This window comes from Choloepus didactylus, chromosome 6, assembly GCF_015220235.1.
Source record: "Choloepus didactylus isolate mChoDid1 chromosome 6, mChoDid1.pri, whole genome shotgun sequence".
Lineage (NCBI taxonomy): Eukaryota > Metazoa > Chordata > Mammalia > Pilosa > Megalonychidae > Choloepus > Choloepus didactylus.
The window spans coordinates 37,000,531-37,017,977 of NC_051312.1; the positions used below are offsets into that span (position 1 = coordinate 37,000,531).

Sequence of the window (17,447 nt, forward strand, 5' to 3'; positions counted from 1 at the left end):
ACATGGGGAAACAGACTGAAAGAAGTGACGTGATTTGCTTAAAGTCATTTAGATGGTATCGGAGCTGGAACTGGAACTCCAGCCTCTTAATTTCCCATTGGTGTATGTTAGATTACACTTGCCTATCTGAAGTTCAGGAGGGTACTTGCAGAAGATTTATTCTTTGTGATCACCCAGAGAAAGCTGTGCTTAGACTCTAGCCAGCCTTTTCCTTCACTAGCCGCAACACATTGTTCGTTTAATTTGCTCTGTCTCCTACTCCATTAGCCTTATCCTATGGCAGAGCTGGCTCATTTATCCCTGCTTAAAATTTAATCAGACATTTCACTGCTCATCAACACTTTAACGGGACCATTTAGAGCACTGCAACTCCACACATCTCTGCTTAATTACTGCTAGCCGACAGATGTCACTTTACACTGTCCTCTCTTCTCTATCCCCTCCAGCTGCATGGTCCTGGATGAGAAGCTTGTTCTTTAAATAAAACTTAAAGAAGAAACACAATCCAAGATTAATGGAGAAACAACATCCACATGTTTCTGCCTGATTGGCAGCTAGTTGTCTTGGGGAAGTTAAAGGCTATATGTGGTACCTCATTAGGATTTGAAGCCCACCCTCATTTCTTTCTTTTTTTTTTTTTTTTTTGTCATACAAAGTGAAAGGGGCCTGGTAAGGAGGAGGGATGCAGAATAGATGACTAGGGTTCCCCATCTGCCACGTTTTTCATGCCTTCCTTGGGCTACTCTGTGCTCATTCTTGTTTCTTATTCAACTGTGAAATTGGAATTGTAAGAGGAATGTTTCATTTCCATTGCCAAGACTCCTGTCATGATGGAGCACAGGGAAGGGGAGTGGCTTTGGAGCTGGAGAAAGAGGCATGGCAGGTAACAAGCACTCTTGGCAGGTAACAAGAGGCCCAATTTATTTAATAGTTTCAAATATTGGTTTCTTCCTCTGCACCCTTCTTCCCCTCCTAAACATATCTATCCTTCTCAATGCTGTTTTCAAGGACACTGTAAATATTCTTGCAGGAAGCCTGTGAGCATCTCCTTTAAGCCAAAATGTTACTGGTTCATGTCTTAACATTTGTAAAAACAAAAGGACCACATTTGGTGTTTTCAGAGTTTGGAGGAATTTCAATTGACTAATTGGTATTCCTTGGACTGAATAAAATGGGATTTATGCAGACTGCTTCTAATCTACTGTATCAGCTATCTAGTGCCACAATAATGCTGCACAACAAGCAGCCATAAAATTTCATTGGCATAGAGCAATACATGTGTTTGTGAGGTTCAGCTGCTCTGACCTGGCTCAGGTAATAGTTGGGCTTGCTCATGCACCTGCAGTAGTTGCTAGTTGAGTGGGTGGTTTTGCTGTTTTTGGCTGGGCTGGCTCATATGTCTGGGGGTCACTGGCTGTTGGGTTCATCTGGGATAGACTTGGCTAGGATGTTTGGGGCAACTCGGCTCTGCTCCATGTCTTTAATTTTCTAGCAGTATAGCTCAGGTATGCTTTTACAGAAATGGCAGAGGACAAGAGAAGAAGTAAAAATGCATGAGCACTTTTTACCATTTCTGCTTGTATCACATTTGCTTAAACCTCATTGACCAAAGTAAGTCACATGGTCAGGGCACTTGAGTGATAGGACACCAAAGGTTTGAGTGATAGGGCATCAAAGATTATATTGCAAAGTCTCTAGATAGAGTGAAGAATGAAGAACTGTGACAAAAATGCAATAGATCTACCATAGCTGAGGGTGAAAGACTGAATGCTTCTTATCATAGCAGGAGCAAGACAGGATATTCACTCTCACCACTTGTATTTGACAGTGTTCTGGAGAACCTTGCCAGTGCAATAAAGTAAGAAAAGGAAAATGAAATCATATATATTGGAAAGGAAGAAGTAAAGCCATCTCTCTTCACAGAAGACAGAGTCAAATAGGTAGAAAACCTTGAGGAATATACTAAAAATATTAGAGTAAATGGATTTAGCAAGGTCACAATATACAAGATAAATATGCAAAAATCAATTGCATTTTATATGCTGGCAAATAAAGTTTTAAAATGAAATTTAAAAAAAGAATAATTAGGACAAATTTTGATTTATAAGATCTTTATATTCCAAACTGCAAGCTATTGCTGAAATAAATTAAAGAATATCTAAATAGATGGAAAGCTATATCATATTATTGGATTGAAAAACTCAATATTAAGATAGCAGTTTTCCCAAAAATTGGTCTATAGATTCAGTACAATCTATACCAAAATCCCAGAAGGAATTTTTGTAGAATTTGACAAATTGATCCTAAAATTTATATGAAATTGTAAAAAAAATCTAGAATGCTCAAAAGACTGAAAGAAAGAGCAAAGTTGGAGGACTTACACTATCTAATTTTAAAACTAATTATAAAGCTATAGTAATCAAGACCATATGCTTTTGACACAATAACAGACACACAGATCAGTGAAACAGAATTGAGATTCCAAAAACAGACTCATATATGATCAATTGATTTCTGACAAAGGTGTTGTTTTGTCACCCTATGAAGATGGAGTGGACCCCTCCTAATTAATAGGTAAGATGTCGAGGATAATGACACCTGGCACACCAAGAAAATTTGAGAGAAAATGTACTAGTAATATGAGGGACTCCCAGGGAGACCAGGTTGGGCATAAGCAGGTGTGGACTGACTTGAGTGAGGCAGAGAGAGTGGATTGAGATTTTATAGTGGCTGGAGAGTGGGACTGGGGAAAAGGTCCTGCATTCTGGCTGGGGCTTTGCCAGATTTGAATTTCCCATGTGTATTTGCCCAGATGTGGGATAGACAGGGAAAAGGGAGGTGGAGGTTGAAAGCTGTCAGTGGTTAAACAACAACAAAAAAAATGTAGTCATATACTTTATTATAGGTATGAAGGTAATTCATTGGGAAAAGGAACAGAGTTTTAAATGATAGTGCTGGAGTAACTGGATATCCATAAGGAAAAAATGAATCTGGACCACTTTATCACACTTTAAAGAAAAATATATTAAAATGGATCATAGATTAAACATGAAATAAAACCAGAAGAAAACATAGGATAAAATCTTTGTTATCTTGAGTTTGAATGAGGCAAAGTTTTCTTAGTTTGGCCACAAAAAAACAGAATCCATAAAAGAAAAGAAAAGAAAAAATATAAACTAAACTTCATTACTAGAGGTTTCTCATGAAAGCTATTGTTCAGAGAATGAAAAGGCAAGCCACAGATTGGAAGAAAACATTTGCAAAACATATACGCGACCAAGAATTTGTATCCATAATATATAATGAAATCTTACAGCTCAGTAATAAGTCATACAACACTGTTTTTAAATTGGGCAAAATATTTGAACAGACACTTTAGAAACACACACAAAGGACTGCAAATGGCAAGTAGCACATAAAAAGATATTCAACATCATTGGTAATTAGGGAAATGTGAAACACAATGCCTTCTCAGACCATCCTGATTTTTAAAAGTTGCTTCTATTTCTCAACACCTAGAGCAATCAGCAGAGGAAAAATTCATTAGACAATATTATGAAGACTAAAACTTCCACAAATTGGCAAGGATGTGGAACAACTAGTACTTCATATATTGCTGGTAAGAATGAAAAAAACAGTATAGCCACTTTGGAAAACAGTTTGACAGTTTGTTACAAAGTTAAATATACTTACCAAATGACCCCGGCCACTCCTCTTTTTGATACCTACCCATGAGAAATGAAAACACATGTCACACAAAACATTTTATAAGATTACTCATAGCAGCATTATTCATAAGTGCCCCAAATTGGAAAACCAGAATGTCTGTCAATTGGCAAATGCATAGACAAATTTTGGTATAGCCACACTATGCAATTTTACTGAATAATAAAAGGGATCTAAATATTAATACTCTCAATAATATGTGAATTGATCTCAAAAACATTATGCTAAATGAAAGAAGCCTGACATAAAATACTAAATGCTGTATGATTCCATTTATAAGAAATTCTAGAAAAGGAAAAACTCTAATGACAGAAGATTGATGATTAGTTTCTTGGGGTTGGGTGGAGATTGAAAACGGTCATGGGAGAACTCGTTGGGGAGATGAAAGTTGCCTAATACTTGATTGTGGTGGTGCTTGTACACTTACAATAGATCAATTTTATGATTTGTAAATATATTTCAATATAATTGATTTTTTAAATAGATAAAATTATTTGTTTGTCATGAGGCAGAAAATCCAGTGTCCTTCATGTGCCTTCTTACACATCTCAGGATGCTGGAAGAACTGTTGCTATGATATCCTTGTTCTTGAACTTACGGAAAGGGGCCCTGTGAGGTGAACGGGCATCCCCATGGTCATATGTGTATGCTAGCTGTCTCTTCCCCCAAAGAGGTCATCACTTATCAGGACGCCCTGCCTCTTCCTTACAGCTTGCATTAGGCCACATATGCCTTAATGCAGAGACACCCAGTCAAAGTGGACCAGGATCCTCCAGGGTTCAAGTGCTGAACCAAATCATCTAGTGCCTGCTGATGAATCTCTCAGAAAACCAAAATGGTCCAGGGATTACATTGGCTAGAACAGTGGGGAAAATGACACATTCTCTTGGTTTTCTTTTCTTTGCCTTACCTTGCCATTCCTTGCCTTTTCTTTTCTTTCTGAATCAAGGATAGTTATATTTACCTAGTGATAAGATTGTCTCTTGTGTTGATTTTTTGGCTTAAAATATATTTCATCCTTAACTCGTTTCCCTGTGGTTTGGCAGTGCTGACCATGTTAGAATCTGTGCTTTGAGCTGCAGGGTAAGTGGCTAAATATTATTTATTGTGGGTGTGAAAGGAGAAGAAAGCTGTTGATTTGTGCCAAAGCCTGGTTATTTATCTGTCAATTGGAGAATAACCCATGACAAATGATTCATCTGGCTGAATTTAAATGTCTGCTTTTAAAGTCACATTTTGTCACAGCTAAAACTTTATGTTCCCAAATACATGTTGCTCCATCAATATATTGTGCTTTGGAGAATGCTCAGCAAAGTGCACGTGCAGATGATATCTAAAACTGGTTACTTGATAGTGGACGTGGTGTTGAGAAGGTAGGCTGGTAGCTCTTAGAGGTATGTGTGGGCTGGAAAATATAGAACCGAATAATAGAGGGATCTTGTAGCTCATCTAGTATAAACCTCATTACATACATTAGGATAATGAGGCCCAGAGTAGTCAAATGACTTGACCAAGGCAATAAAGTATGATAGTGATATACCTGGGGCTAGAACGGAGCTTTTCTGACTCCTATGGTAATATTCTTACCACTGCTCCTTGCTATATACATCAAAGTTAGTAAAAACTCAAACATCACAGTCTGTAGAGGGGACTTTCCCTGAATGAAAGTGGAGCTAGGGACCTATATTTTCATGCTACATATTGATTCTAAGCCAATACTTTTGGCATTCAAAGGAACCCATGTTTATATGCTCACAGCATAATTTTAGTTGGCAAGAGGAAGAAAGCAACAGGGTGGGGATTTTAATAGCTCCTGGTAGTAAAACAGAGTGACAGCCTCATAGAATTTGATTCTGTTTTCAATATTTTATAAGAAGTTCACTTTACTCCAAATGAATGGTGGTTCACGTGGTTCCAGGATGAATTTCTTACTCTTTAAGAAATATGGACATGGCCATAAAAACAACTCAGTCTTTTAGCTCATTGCCTCTTTTTCAACTGGTAATAAATTGTTGGCGGAAGCTAGATAGGCACATGATAGGCACATATTAGGCAGCGGGAAAACCCTCCATCAATGAGGAGATTTATCCCTGAATAGTCTGAGCAATAGTTCTTTATGCAACAAATACTGGAGGTGTGAGATAGGGGCCAAAAAGGAATGAATTGACAATAAAGAGGTATTTATCAGGATGATAAATTCTTCAAAAAAGGAGAATTCTATAAACCACAGTCAGTACCTGAATTTTTTATAAGCTATTTTGACAGGATCTGCCTCATGCCTTAAACATCTCCTTAAACAAATTTATTTCCCTAGAGATTTTGTCCACAATGCTTTTTCCATGTCTTGTGTAGAAACCTTATTGCTATATAACTGCAGCTACAGCTTTTGGTAATTTGATTTAGTTTCTTAGTTTAGCAGAGTTCACTTTATCCCTACCTGATATACCAGTTTAGGTCATTATCCATCTGGACAGAGAATTTCCCAAGTTACTCTTAGACAACCTTTGGCAAGTGCTGAATGCATCAGAGATGTCCAATAATTAGTTACCGATTGCTTTTTAGAACTGGCTGTTCTCTTCTCTCAAGACGTTTGACTTTTTCAAATGATTATTTATAAGATGTTACCAATTTTCTGTGAACTTTTGGTTGTAGGTTTATATGATTCCCCTTCTCCTGAACTATAAATATTTTTACTTTTCCTTATATCATGATTGTGCTTTTTAGAGGGTTGTGGAGGAGATGCCTCGTGGACAAGTGCCTGTGTGGATTTTGGCTCATTTCTCTGGAAGGGCAAGGACTGAAGCTGGGCTTGAACAGTAAAAGATGCAATTCTTTTGGTGGAGAGCTAGTTCTGATTGGTTATCTGTGCCATACTTTCTTTAACTAGAAATTAGAAATCATGGAATATCAATGCATTTACAGACTGTTTGCTCATCACCATCTTAACTTGATAGGAACAGAAATTATTTGAGGCTGGTCTAAATGTAAGAGATTTGGACTGCAAAGCATAAGTTATGTATCCATCCCTCACCCACCTATTCACAAACACCCTCTTAAATTCCCCAGATTATATTGGGAACCCCTACTTTAAAAAAAGCATTTGATGCTTTATCTGCTTATTAAACTGGGGGTGGAAATATTTGAACTGGCTCAAATCAACAACCTTTTATTGGGCATCTTCTATGTTGCAGGCTAGTAGCTTTATGTAAATGAGGTAGGTTAAATATATATTTACAACTAAAATTTATTAAGCACTTAAGTTTATGCAGACATTGATTACAGTTTGTGTGTAGTATTTCATCTAATCCTCACAAAAATCTTGAGGCTGTTACTGTTATTATCCACATTTTATAGATAAGAGAATTAAAATACAATAGGTTAAGTAATTGCCTGATATCCCTCATCTAATAGCAAAACTGGGCCTTGAACCCATGCTTCTGTAACTCCATAGCCCCTGATCTTAACTTAAATGCTGTACAGCATCCCAAATAAAAGTTTTAATGGGTCCAGTTAGTTTCCTTTTGCAATTTCACCCAGCTTTAGCATTAGGAAACCTGGATCTTCTCTTGTTATCCCCAGTGATTGACCACGTACTTGGCATTTAGTTTGTGTTCAACAAAGTTTGCTGAATGAAAGCATGCATAGGAAGAAATGCCCATCTCCAGGGTTTTTGCATTGACCTTGGATGGTCTCATTTCATTTGTTAAAACATGGAGGATGATAATGTAAGGGTACTAAGAAAGACAAAAGGGACCAAATAACCAAGTTAAAATGTTTTTTCCAAACACTAATACAACATTTGAATGAAAGTGCTGAACATAATGTTCTTTTTTTCTCCTCCAAAGAGTACACTTATTCATGAAGTGAAGGACAAAAATACTTTATGGCATTTTTATAAAAGAGGAACATATATCAAGGGCATAATGAAATTTTGGGTAATAGAGTTTTGCCTTTTTTCTCCAAGCCAATCTTGCAAAGTACATTCTTAATGAAGGAAAAGATCAACAAGCCACAAACAGATCATTTCTTCAAGAGATAAAGCAATTAGGAAAATCAAAAGAAGGGAAAGAGAAAACCTTCAATGAACTGGAACAATTACAAGCATTATAAGAGAATCAATAAAATCAAACCTACTCTTAAGGCAACATGTCTATTCAAGCATTGTTACAGACTATCTGATCATTACAAAGAAATATCAGTTTGGAAGATTACAGTGGAATTAAACAAAACCACAGATGTTAGGACTCAAGTGAAGCATGCAAGAGGCAGCAGCTTTTATGCTTTGCAAGGATGTGACCTTTTGGAAAGTGTCCTTATGAAGCAGAAGAACTGCAGAGCTCCCCAAATTAATTGAATCATGGTATAATAGACAAAAGTTGGGATTTGCTTCCCTTCAGCTGAGTTACTGGTTAGTCATTTCAGTCTTATTCATCAGTCAATAATATTGAGTCACAATTGAAGGCAAATGACTGTGCTAGACAGTGTGGGAAGAAAGTGCTCTGTCCTTGTTGTTGGCTTCACAGACTCTTACTCATCCTTCAAGAGTCACATCATCTGTTTTCTCCTCTGGGACACTGTCCCTATTCCCTTTAGTTAGAGTGAATCACTCCCTTTTCTGGACTGGCCAGCTGTTGTCCATGCAGGATAACACAGGAGAAGATTGGCCTTGGTCTTGGTGCAGAGAACCAGCAAGGAGATATCTAAGCTAGGGCATTTGGTCCTTAAGTCTCCCCTGCATGTCTCTGGCAGCCCTTAGTTATTTCATTGTTGTGACTTGCTTATAGCCATATCCCTCACTTCTTCATACATAAGTACAGGTGCAAGGTACTAGTATCTGTGATGCCTTATAGGGAAACAATTTAGTTATTCTTTAGGCTTAGTAATGCCAAGAACTGTGGGTGTTTCTGATATGTTCCCTTTCAGTTGATCTCAACTCTTTGTTCCTCCCTCTTACAGTAGGAATGGAGTCATTGGTGTCTGCAGACTCCTGCTGGGTGCAGAGCCTAGCTCCAGATGCTGCTATAATGGGTAGCTCACCCAGGCAGAAATACCCCTCATTAAGACAAAATCCTGCCAGCAGAGATGCTTACCTGGCTTTTCCTACTGTGTGGCATGAGAATCTAACTGTGTTTCTTCCTTTGGGTCCATCCAATCCTTATACTCTAACAACTCTGGGAGCAATTGTTTAAATTGGGTCTTCATGAAAACAATGAAATAATTTGTTTATGTTGCCAAAATTTGAAATGAGAGCCCATTGATATAAGAAGATAAATATAACACAAATAGATTACACTTATTGAACTTTTATTATATGCCAGTTATTGTGCTGACTGTTTTATGTTGAATTAACCCACTTAATTCTCATTACTCCATAAGGTAAATACTATATCTTCCATTTTATTGATAAGGAAACTCAGGCTTTGAGTGGTTAACTAATTTGCCCAAGTTACTTAACCAACAGAATCAATAAGCAGCAGAGTTAAATATTCTGATCTTAGCTGTCATGTTCTTAACCATGAGATTTTACTGCTCCAGACTTTGTGCAAAATCTGTAAATTATATTCAATGAGATTCTTATTTTAAACCATTAGTTGCTTCTCCAGAGAAACTGTCCTTATCATTTTTACCTTAAAATGGTCTGCATCAGAATTACTGGTATTTTTTTTCTAGGGTACTCTGTAGCTTATAGAAAGCTTTTAATGAGGTGCATACATTTGCTCCAGTTTACCTATCAGTATTGCTTTTATCAACTGATTTCTATAAAAAATTATTCTGTCCTCTGCTAAATATCTGCTGCTAATTATTCATCATGGAGTACATGCATTTCCTATTGCTGCTATAACAAATCACCAGAAATTTAGTGGCTTAAACAGTACAAATTTATTAGCTGATAGTTCTGGAGGTTAAAAACCCCATGTGGTCTCATTGGGCTAAAAATTAAGGTATTTGCCAGGACTGTATCCCTTCTGGAGGCTCTACGGGAAAGCCCATTTTCTTGCCTTTTCCAGTTTCTAGAGGCTGCTACATGCCTTGGCTCTTGGCCCCCTTCCATCTTCAAAGCCAGTAAGAGCTGGCTGTCTTTTTCACACTGCATTACTCTGACACTTTTTCTTCTGCTTCCCTCTTCAATCTTTACAGAACTCTTGTGATTACATTAGTCCTAGCCAGATAATCAAGAAAAGGGTCCTTATTTTAAGGTCAGCTGATTAGCAACCTCTATTCCACTGCAAACTTTATTACCTCTTGCCATGTGACATAACATTCACAGCTTCCAAGGGTGGGGGGTGTGCACATCTTTAGAGGCTATTATTCTGCCTACCATGGGTAGGGATGGTTTTAGCTCCCTTTGTTTGGTACTTCCACCTGCTTATTTCTGCTCTCTGCTTCAAAGGCTTTCTCCTTCTCTTCTTTCTCTGCTGCCCTCTGACAAACTGAGAGAAGTTATATTCCATTTATTAGGGAGAAGAGATACTTTTTGATGAAGGGTGAGCTAAAATTGGAGCCCATGTTGGGGAGAACTAAGAATACCCCTAACTTTTCCTCTGTAACCCTAATACATTCTCCCGTTTGCTGCAACAACTAGGAGTTGTTCCTGTTTCACTATTATCAATTCAATATGACAGAGGTTGAGTTATTTATGGTTCTGGGAAGGCTACACTGGATGGAGGCTAGGACCTGAGGCTGTCGTGTTGGAGGGAATTGAGAACCGCGATTTTCAACAAATACAGAGACATTCTTGTGCAAGCCTTATTTATAATCATTGACACTCTTAGATTTAGATAATCCCAAACCATTCCCTTTATAGATGAGGAAACCAAATTCCAGAAGAGGAAATGACTTACCCAAGGTTCTACTTCAAATAAATTGCAGGGTTAGAACTGGATTTCAAATCACTACATCCCGATTTCACCACATTTCCCTCAATTAAGTAGGAACCCCTTTTACAGAGGCCCAGTGTTCTTGGACGTGCCCACTCAGGCAGAAGTACCCTTTGTCTAGGGTCCCAAGGCTCTGAGCTACAGATGGCTGGAGCCTATGATTCCTGTTTCTTTCCCTCTGGTTCAGTGTTTCTTCTTCTACAAAAACATGGGTCCTGGAATGTTGTGCTCTTCTGGGTGAGGTGTTACGTGTCTGTTGGGGGATGATGATCTGGGTCACTCTAAAGGCAAGGGGAGTCTGTTGATGAGGGAGTGCTGAGTGCTTACAGCTGCTGCAGGCTGAACGCCACCTTCGTGCCTGGTCAGGCGTGACACTGACCATGTCACCAATATTTTGTCATTTAATCCTCAAAACAGCCCTATTGCCTCTATGTGGTAGATGGCACTGAGGTTTGTAAACATCTTATTTCCCACTTTTTCTAGGCATAAAAAAGAGGATCAGGTCGCATGCACAGAAGGCTTATGCTTCACTTCTAGGCTGAGGTTGTGTGAATCCCTGCGCAGTTCTCCAGGCTCAAAGCACCCCTGTGGCAGTGACAGAAACCCTCATCTTCCCAGCTACCAGAAGGGGAAGTGATTGTGGATGGTAGCACCCCGTGATGACTGGAGAAAGGTATGCAGCTTGAGTGGGAAATACACTTTAAAAAAATTATTAGAGCGGCTCTGGCTATACAGAAAAATCATGCAGAAAGTAGAGTTCCTGTACTCTAAAACTGGCAGAGGTTTCCTGCCAGTTTTCCTTATTCTTAACATTTTGCATTAGTGTGGTACCTTGTTATAAGTGGTGAAATAATGTTATTATATTATTAACTATAGTTTACATTAGGGTTCATTCTTTGTGTTGTACAATCCTATGGTTTTTTTTTTTTTTAGCATTTATTCTGGTAACATATATGCAACCTAAAATTTCCCACTTTAACCCATTTCAAGTATGCAATTCAGTGAATTACATTCACAATGTTGTGCTACCATCACCACCATCCTCTGTACTTGTGGAATTGCAGGCAAAGCTAAACCTAGTCATGCATTATTTTCCCCACCTTTAGATGATGAAACTTAGGGGTGGGCATGTTAAATGAATTGCTAGTAAGTGACAGAGCAGAGATGCAAAGAGACCATGTCTGCTGACTTCGGAGCCTGTTCTTTGAATTGCCACGTCACCGCACTCATTGTATCTCCTAGTAGAAAGGCAAGTGGGTGGGAGTAGGGTGGAAGGAGGAGTTGGTTCTGAGGAAGGGTCTGCCTGTTTGCACAGCCAGGTCTGGTGTGGCCCGCAGCCCTTGTCCACTTCTGGGTCTTTTTCACTCTGACTCTTCAGAGCCTCCTGCTTTCTTTTACTCCCTTTATTCCTTTCTTTATCCAGAGCCAGTCCCCTCAAATAACTTCAAACTCTTTAAAAAATTAAGCACAGTTCTGTTTTTTCCTCCACAACTTCAGGATGTTTTACAGGTGCCCTTGAACGATCTTCAATTTTGAATGTCTTCCACCCCTACCCCCACTCCCTCTCTCTCTGTAGTCCCTGAAAAGTGTGTGCTTGCTTCCATGCTTTTCATGGAAGAAAACACTTTGTTCTAAACAACCACAAACAGTAAGAGAGAGTGAGTGAGCTACTGTGGGAAAGTCGAGAGCAAAGAGAGCTGCTTAGCAGAGGCAGGGGGCAGAGTAGATGTGTCAGCTAAGCTGGAGGCAGAGGAAAGAGGCAGGAACAACAGGGCACTGGTGACCTGATCTCTGACTTCTCTTTCTCAGGGGTGTGCACTTGCACTTGAGCTGCTGTTTTCACACTTTAGGCTGGGGGCAGCTGCGGGGGGAGGGAGCCGTTCTGCCTTTGACTTTGTTCCTGAGAATGACGGTTGCTGGAAAACAGGTTTGGCTCTGTTCTTATGCAGTGGGGCCCTTCCGGTTCCAGAACCTAACCCAACTGCTTTGCATAAGGCTTATGGCTGTGAGCCATCAGACAGCAAGAAGCTGCTTCAGTTGATGACTTTTAATATTTTTTGGTGAGGGAGGGTTTTTTGACCATAAGTCAGAGAAGTCACAAAGTGAGAAGATTGAGAATAGAATGTGAAGAATTTTCAGTTTCTATTCTCCCCTGAAAAAAAGAAATTTTAGAATGGTTATTGTAAGGAGTTTGCCGAACCTCACAGTCAGAGGCAACAGTCCCTGCCGGATTGCCATCACTTCAGACACTGGCCACAAGTTCAGGGGTTCACGGGGCAAGGTGGCTACAAATTCAGGGGTCCCCATGACTGCCCTTAGGTTCAATAATTTGCCAGAAAGATTCATGGAACTCAGTGAAATGTATTATACATATGGTCATGCTGATTACAGGAAAAGTATTCCAATTGGAACCAGCCAAAGGAAGAGACACATAGGGCAGTCTGGGAGGGTCCAGACATTGAGCTACTGGTCATCTTCACCCTGAGCTGTCATGAACTGCGTTACCTCCTCCTGGTTCTCATGTGTGACAGTGTGCACACAGTATGACAACCAGGGAAGCTCACCTGAGACTTTGGTACCAGGGTTTTTAGTGGGGCTTGATCACATACTGCTTGCCTGGCTGACTTCAGCCTCCAGACCCTCCCGGAGGTTCCGGCTAATACCTTTAGTCTTCAGTTCCTCCAGAGGGCAAAACTGAGGTTGCCTGGCCCAAAGCCCCCATCATAAATCACATTGTTAGACTGGTGGCCAAAGCCCCAGGTAAATAAAAGCTAGATCTCCAAGCAGCGGAGGGCAAAGGCAAAGACCTCTCTTTGGGTAAGGTTAATTGTTTACTACACAAAAGGCATAGGGAGTAAATCTTTTGTGTACCCCAGAGAGGCATAATTAAACCCTGTGGGGAGAGTTTCAGGGGGTAGTTTTCTTGGCAAAAATATAGACGGCTATTCTAATATACCCAAGATAACGTATCCTAAGCTTCTTATAACTGTGATGAGTATAAACAAAAGTAAGGGAATGTCGTAAAAGGGAATCAAACAAGTGATAGGCAGAAGTTCCTAATTTGTGACCTGTAATTGACCTTCATCAGAATCAACTGAGGGGCTTGTTAAATATACACATTTCTGGGCTCCTTTTCAGACTTAGCATTTGGGAATGCCTGCAAATGGGGGCTCAGAAATCTGCACTTTTAATGAGTTCTCTAAGAAATCGTATATAAACTAAGGACCACTCTTAGATAGCTTATGCTAACTCTGAGACTTCGTGATTTAAGTTCCAAAACTGCTTTTTGTTGCTGACTAGATATGAAACTTTCAACAAATCATTTAATCCCTCAATTTCCTCATCTATTTGGATGATCTCAACATATTTGGGGACTTAAAAATTAACACATATTCCTGAACCTTGTCCCTGAAGATTCTAAATCAGTAGGTCTAGGGGGCAGCCAAGTGATTTGCATGGTCAGTCAGGTTTGGGAAGAACCATTGAATTAAATTATCTCTAAGGGCCTTTCTAGCTTTAAAATTTCATGAACCTACATGATTTAAAGTTGTCAAAAATGCATTATGCCCCATCTTATCCATATCGTCTTTAGCCCCCTAACCAGAATGACTTAGAATCTTTTTTCCTTTTCTGAATCAATTTTGATTTTTTTCCCCCTGAAATCACAATGTGGAAATTACCTAGAATATGCTCTCTTCTTTGCTCTAGTGAAAGTAGCACCAAATGATGTCCAAGTATCACTAACTTTCTACCTACTCTTTGCCAGGAGGATCCCTAGAACCAGCGCGTCTTCTTGGCGATGGGGGCGATGATAGCCTCCAGCTTCTTTGCACCATACTCTGGGGGCAACACTGAGGGACTGTAATGGAGTAGAGAGGGCTTCTGACCCTTTTCTATTTCCTCACCCGAAGCAGAAATTATGGCCCTGCAGTGCATTCTAACTACTACACTCTCTACCTTACTTGGAATACCAGTCTTGTACAGAAAAATATGTTTCAGGCACATGCGTTTTCTGAACACATTGTTGTATGAGGTGAATTGTGGGAGGAGGGAAGACACACACTGATATAGTATAACTTTACAGAAGAGAATTTATTGAATTACAAGACTACAAACATTTATTATTAATGATATGATAGTTGAAAGTAAAGCGGTCTGCCCAGTATACAAAGCGGTCTGTCCAGCAGAAAAAGGAAAGAAAAAGAAAAACTCACCAAGCCGGGGAAAGCCCCCGAATCTGATATTACTGGCTGGGGAGGTCCCGGTTCTTCAGCTGATCAGAGTCCCAGCTGGCACATGTCCCAGGCAGAGCATCCCCTCGTGGATGAGACCTCCAACTTTCCTGGGACTCGGGCCTGTATTGAAGGCAATTTGTCCAGGAGTAGAAGTGCTTTGCTGAATGTCTTGAAGAAGGGCTAATTCTTTGGAAGGATCACAAAGACTTCCTTACCTTAGTTTCATTGGCACATCCGCAGGGGCGGAGCCTACCCTTCTGTGGAGACACAGGTAATCTATTAACTATTATTGAAACTCCTGGGTAAACTCTATTAGACTTCAGTGACTTCCTTTGTTACACATATCTTTGGTTTTTATTCCCTTATAGACAGGCTGGCACCTGCTGCCGTGCAGGGCAGCTATCTGCTTATGGTTCATGTTGGTTTGATCCATATATTACACCTTTCTACAATTTCTAACACACACATGCAAACTTCAAAGGAAGAAATTTTTAGATCACACATGTTTTCCTATATGTTGCAGATATGTAGCCTATGTCTTTTGGAAGGGGTTCAGAGAATAAAATATATGTAATATGAAAAACATTAAAGTTATTCAACAAATCTATTCTTGGGAGAAGGGAAAAATAACTGCTTGATACTTCCAGTCATCTCAGGCTCCATAAAGGAGATTTTCCTAATGTGTTTCCATCACACAGAGTTAGAGGGTTTCTAGCAGGGTCATTCTGTCAATCTCCAAGTAAGTTGCTAAATTTAAATTTACATGTTGGTGGCTTTGTCCTAAACAAAAAGGAAAGAGAATTGTCCAAAAATGGCATCTGTGTTCTGAGCCTACAATTGAAGTAGATTCCCTTTTTTGCCCTGAAAATGGTTCTGGAAGGGATCACCAGTTGTTATGTTGGAACACTAAAGGCATCTGACTTCATCAGCCCTAGTGTAGGATGTTTCTTTGCTATGCTTTTGATTGCTCAAAACCATCTTCAATGTTTCAGAATTTTCCTTTTCTGTAAGAAGCTGTTACTTATTAGCAGTTAGCTTTATCACTGCTACTATATTGAGTCTTTTGAAATTAGAGTGATGTTTTGCTCAATTCTGTCCCTCAAGTCAAAGAAATTCATGGGGATCTGCAATCTTAGTGTCCACAAAATTCACCTGGAGATGATTGAAGGAAAAAAAGAAATAGAATATCTGACATCCACTGCCAGAGGTCTTATTCAATAGACGCAGTATTCTGGAATGGCTTTGGAGTGTTCATTTTAATAGCAGTTCCGCAACTGATCCACTTTGTGGGTGGAAACTTCACTCCTCTTGGCAATAAACATTGCTTGTGTGTTAGAATGGGGCAGTTTTTATCGCAGAATTACCTGGAGACATTGCATTTGCCCACTGGTTGCCTTGTTTTATAAAACAATGGACACATGCTCTCCATAAGTAAAAAAAATAAAATGTTATGGAGAAAGAAAAGTCACCTGAATCTTAAAAGATAAAAATGGGAGCCAAGAGAAGGGTGTTAGAGAAGGTGATTGAGTTTTAAACAGGTTCACACAAAAAGCAAATTTCTTATTTGGGTATTACTTTTGAGGCACAGAAGGGTGAAAGGGCTATTTTAAATCAGGACAAGGAAGGTGAAAATATAATCAAGCAAAGGATGATCAAGTGAATTTGATAAAATGTTATTGATACAATGACCTTACTTAAATAATAATTGTATAGTATTTTTTCTTTCATTTGATTTTCTCATTCCTCCATTTATTCGGTAAGTATTTGTTAAGGATCTACAACATATATATATGCAAGTATTTGTTGAGGATCACTACTGTGCTAGGTACTTTCAGGAATTTTTAAAAGCAAAACACACTATCAGTACTTTCATCCAGAGCTTAAAATATAGTAGGAGGTTCAAGGTAAGTTGACATGAAAAGCTACTTAAAGACACAAGCCATGATACAAAGAGTGTCACCAGGAAGTATATGATTGTCAAGTAAGTGGGACGGATGTGTGTCAGGATGCACCTGTCCCTCTCTCACTTGATGCCTCCTTCCAATCAGAGTTTGTTTCTCTGGGATATCTGCCCTTTGGTATTAGATCCAACCCCCAAAAAAGATCTGACCCCTTTGTTTACCTGCTCACTTTGCTTGAAATTTTTGATGCTTGACAACCTAATTGGTATTTTGTTCTGCTGACTGATCTTGAATATTAGTCAGGGATCTTTTGTTGGAAGAGACAGAAACCTAATCTGATTTAGCTTAAGCAAAAAGAGGGAGTTTGCCAATAAGCATATGAAAGATGATCAACATGATTAGCCATTATGAAAATGCAAATCAAAACCACAATGAGATACTACTTCACTACCAATGAGGTAGCCAGATGGATGGATGTAATTAAAAAAAAAAAAAGGAAAATAGCAAGTGTTGGAGAGCATGCAGAAAAAATGTAACTCTAGTGCATTGTTGGTGAATGTCAAATGGTGCAGCCACTGTGGAAGGCAATATGGCAGTTTCTGAAAAAGTTAAACATGATGCAGTATATAAATATAACCCAAGAAAGTGAAAACAGGGTCTCAAACAGCTACTTATATACCAGGGTTTACAGCAGTACTATTCACAAT

General features: G+C 39.2%; 1 long non-coding RNA gene across 1 annotated transcript; it reads right to left on the reverse strand.

Moving 5' to 3' along the window:
• Window positions 1-13: 13 nt before the first annotated feature.
• On the reverse strand, window positions 14-15,016 carry LOC119538704. The gene is made up of 3 exons (XR_005217627.1): window positions 14,819-15,016; window positions 3,694-3,725; window positions 14-486 (listed from the first exon to the last, which is right to left on the reverse strand). It is a non-coding gene; the product is annotated as an uncharacterized LOC119538704 (long non-coding RNA).
• Between the last annotated feature and the right edge of the window lie 2,431 nt (window positions 15,017-17,447).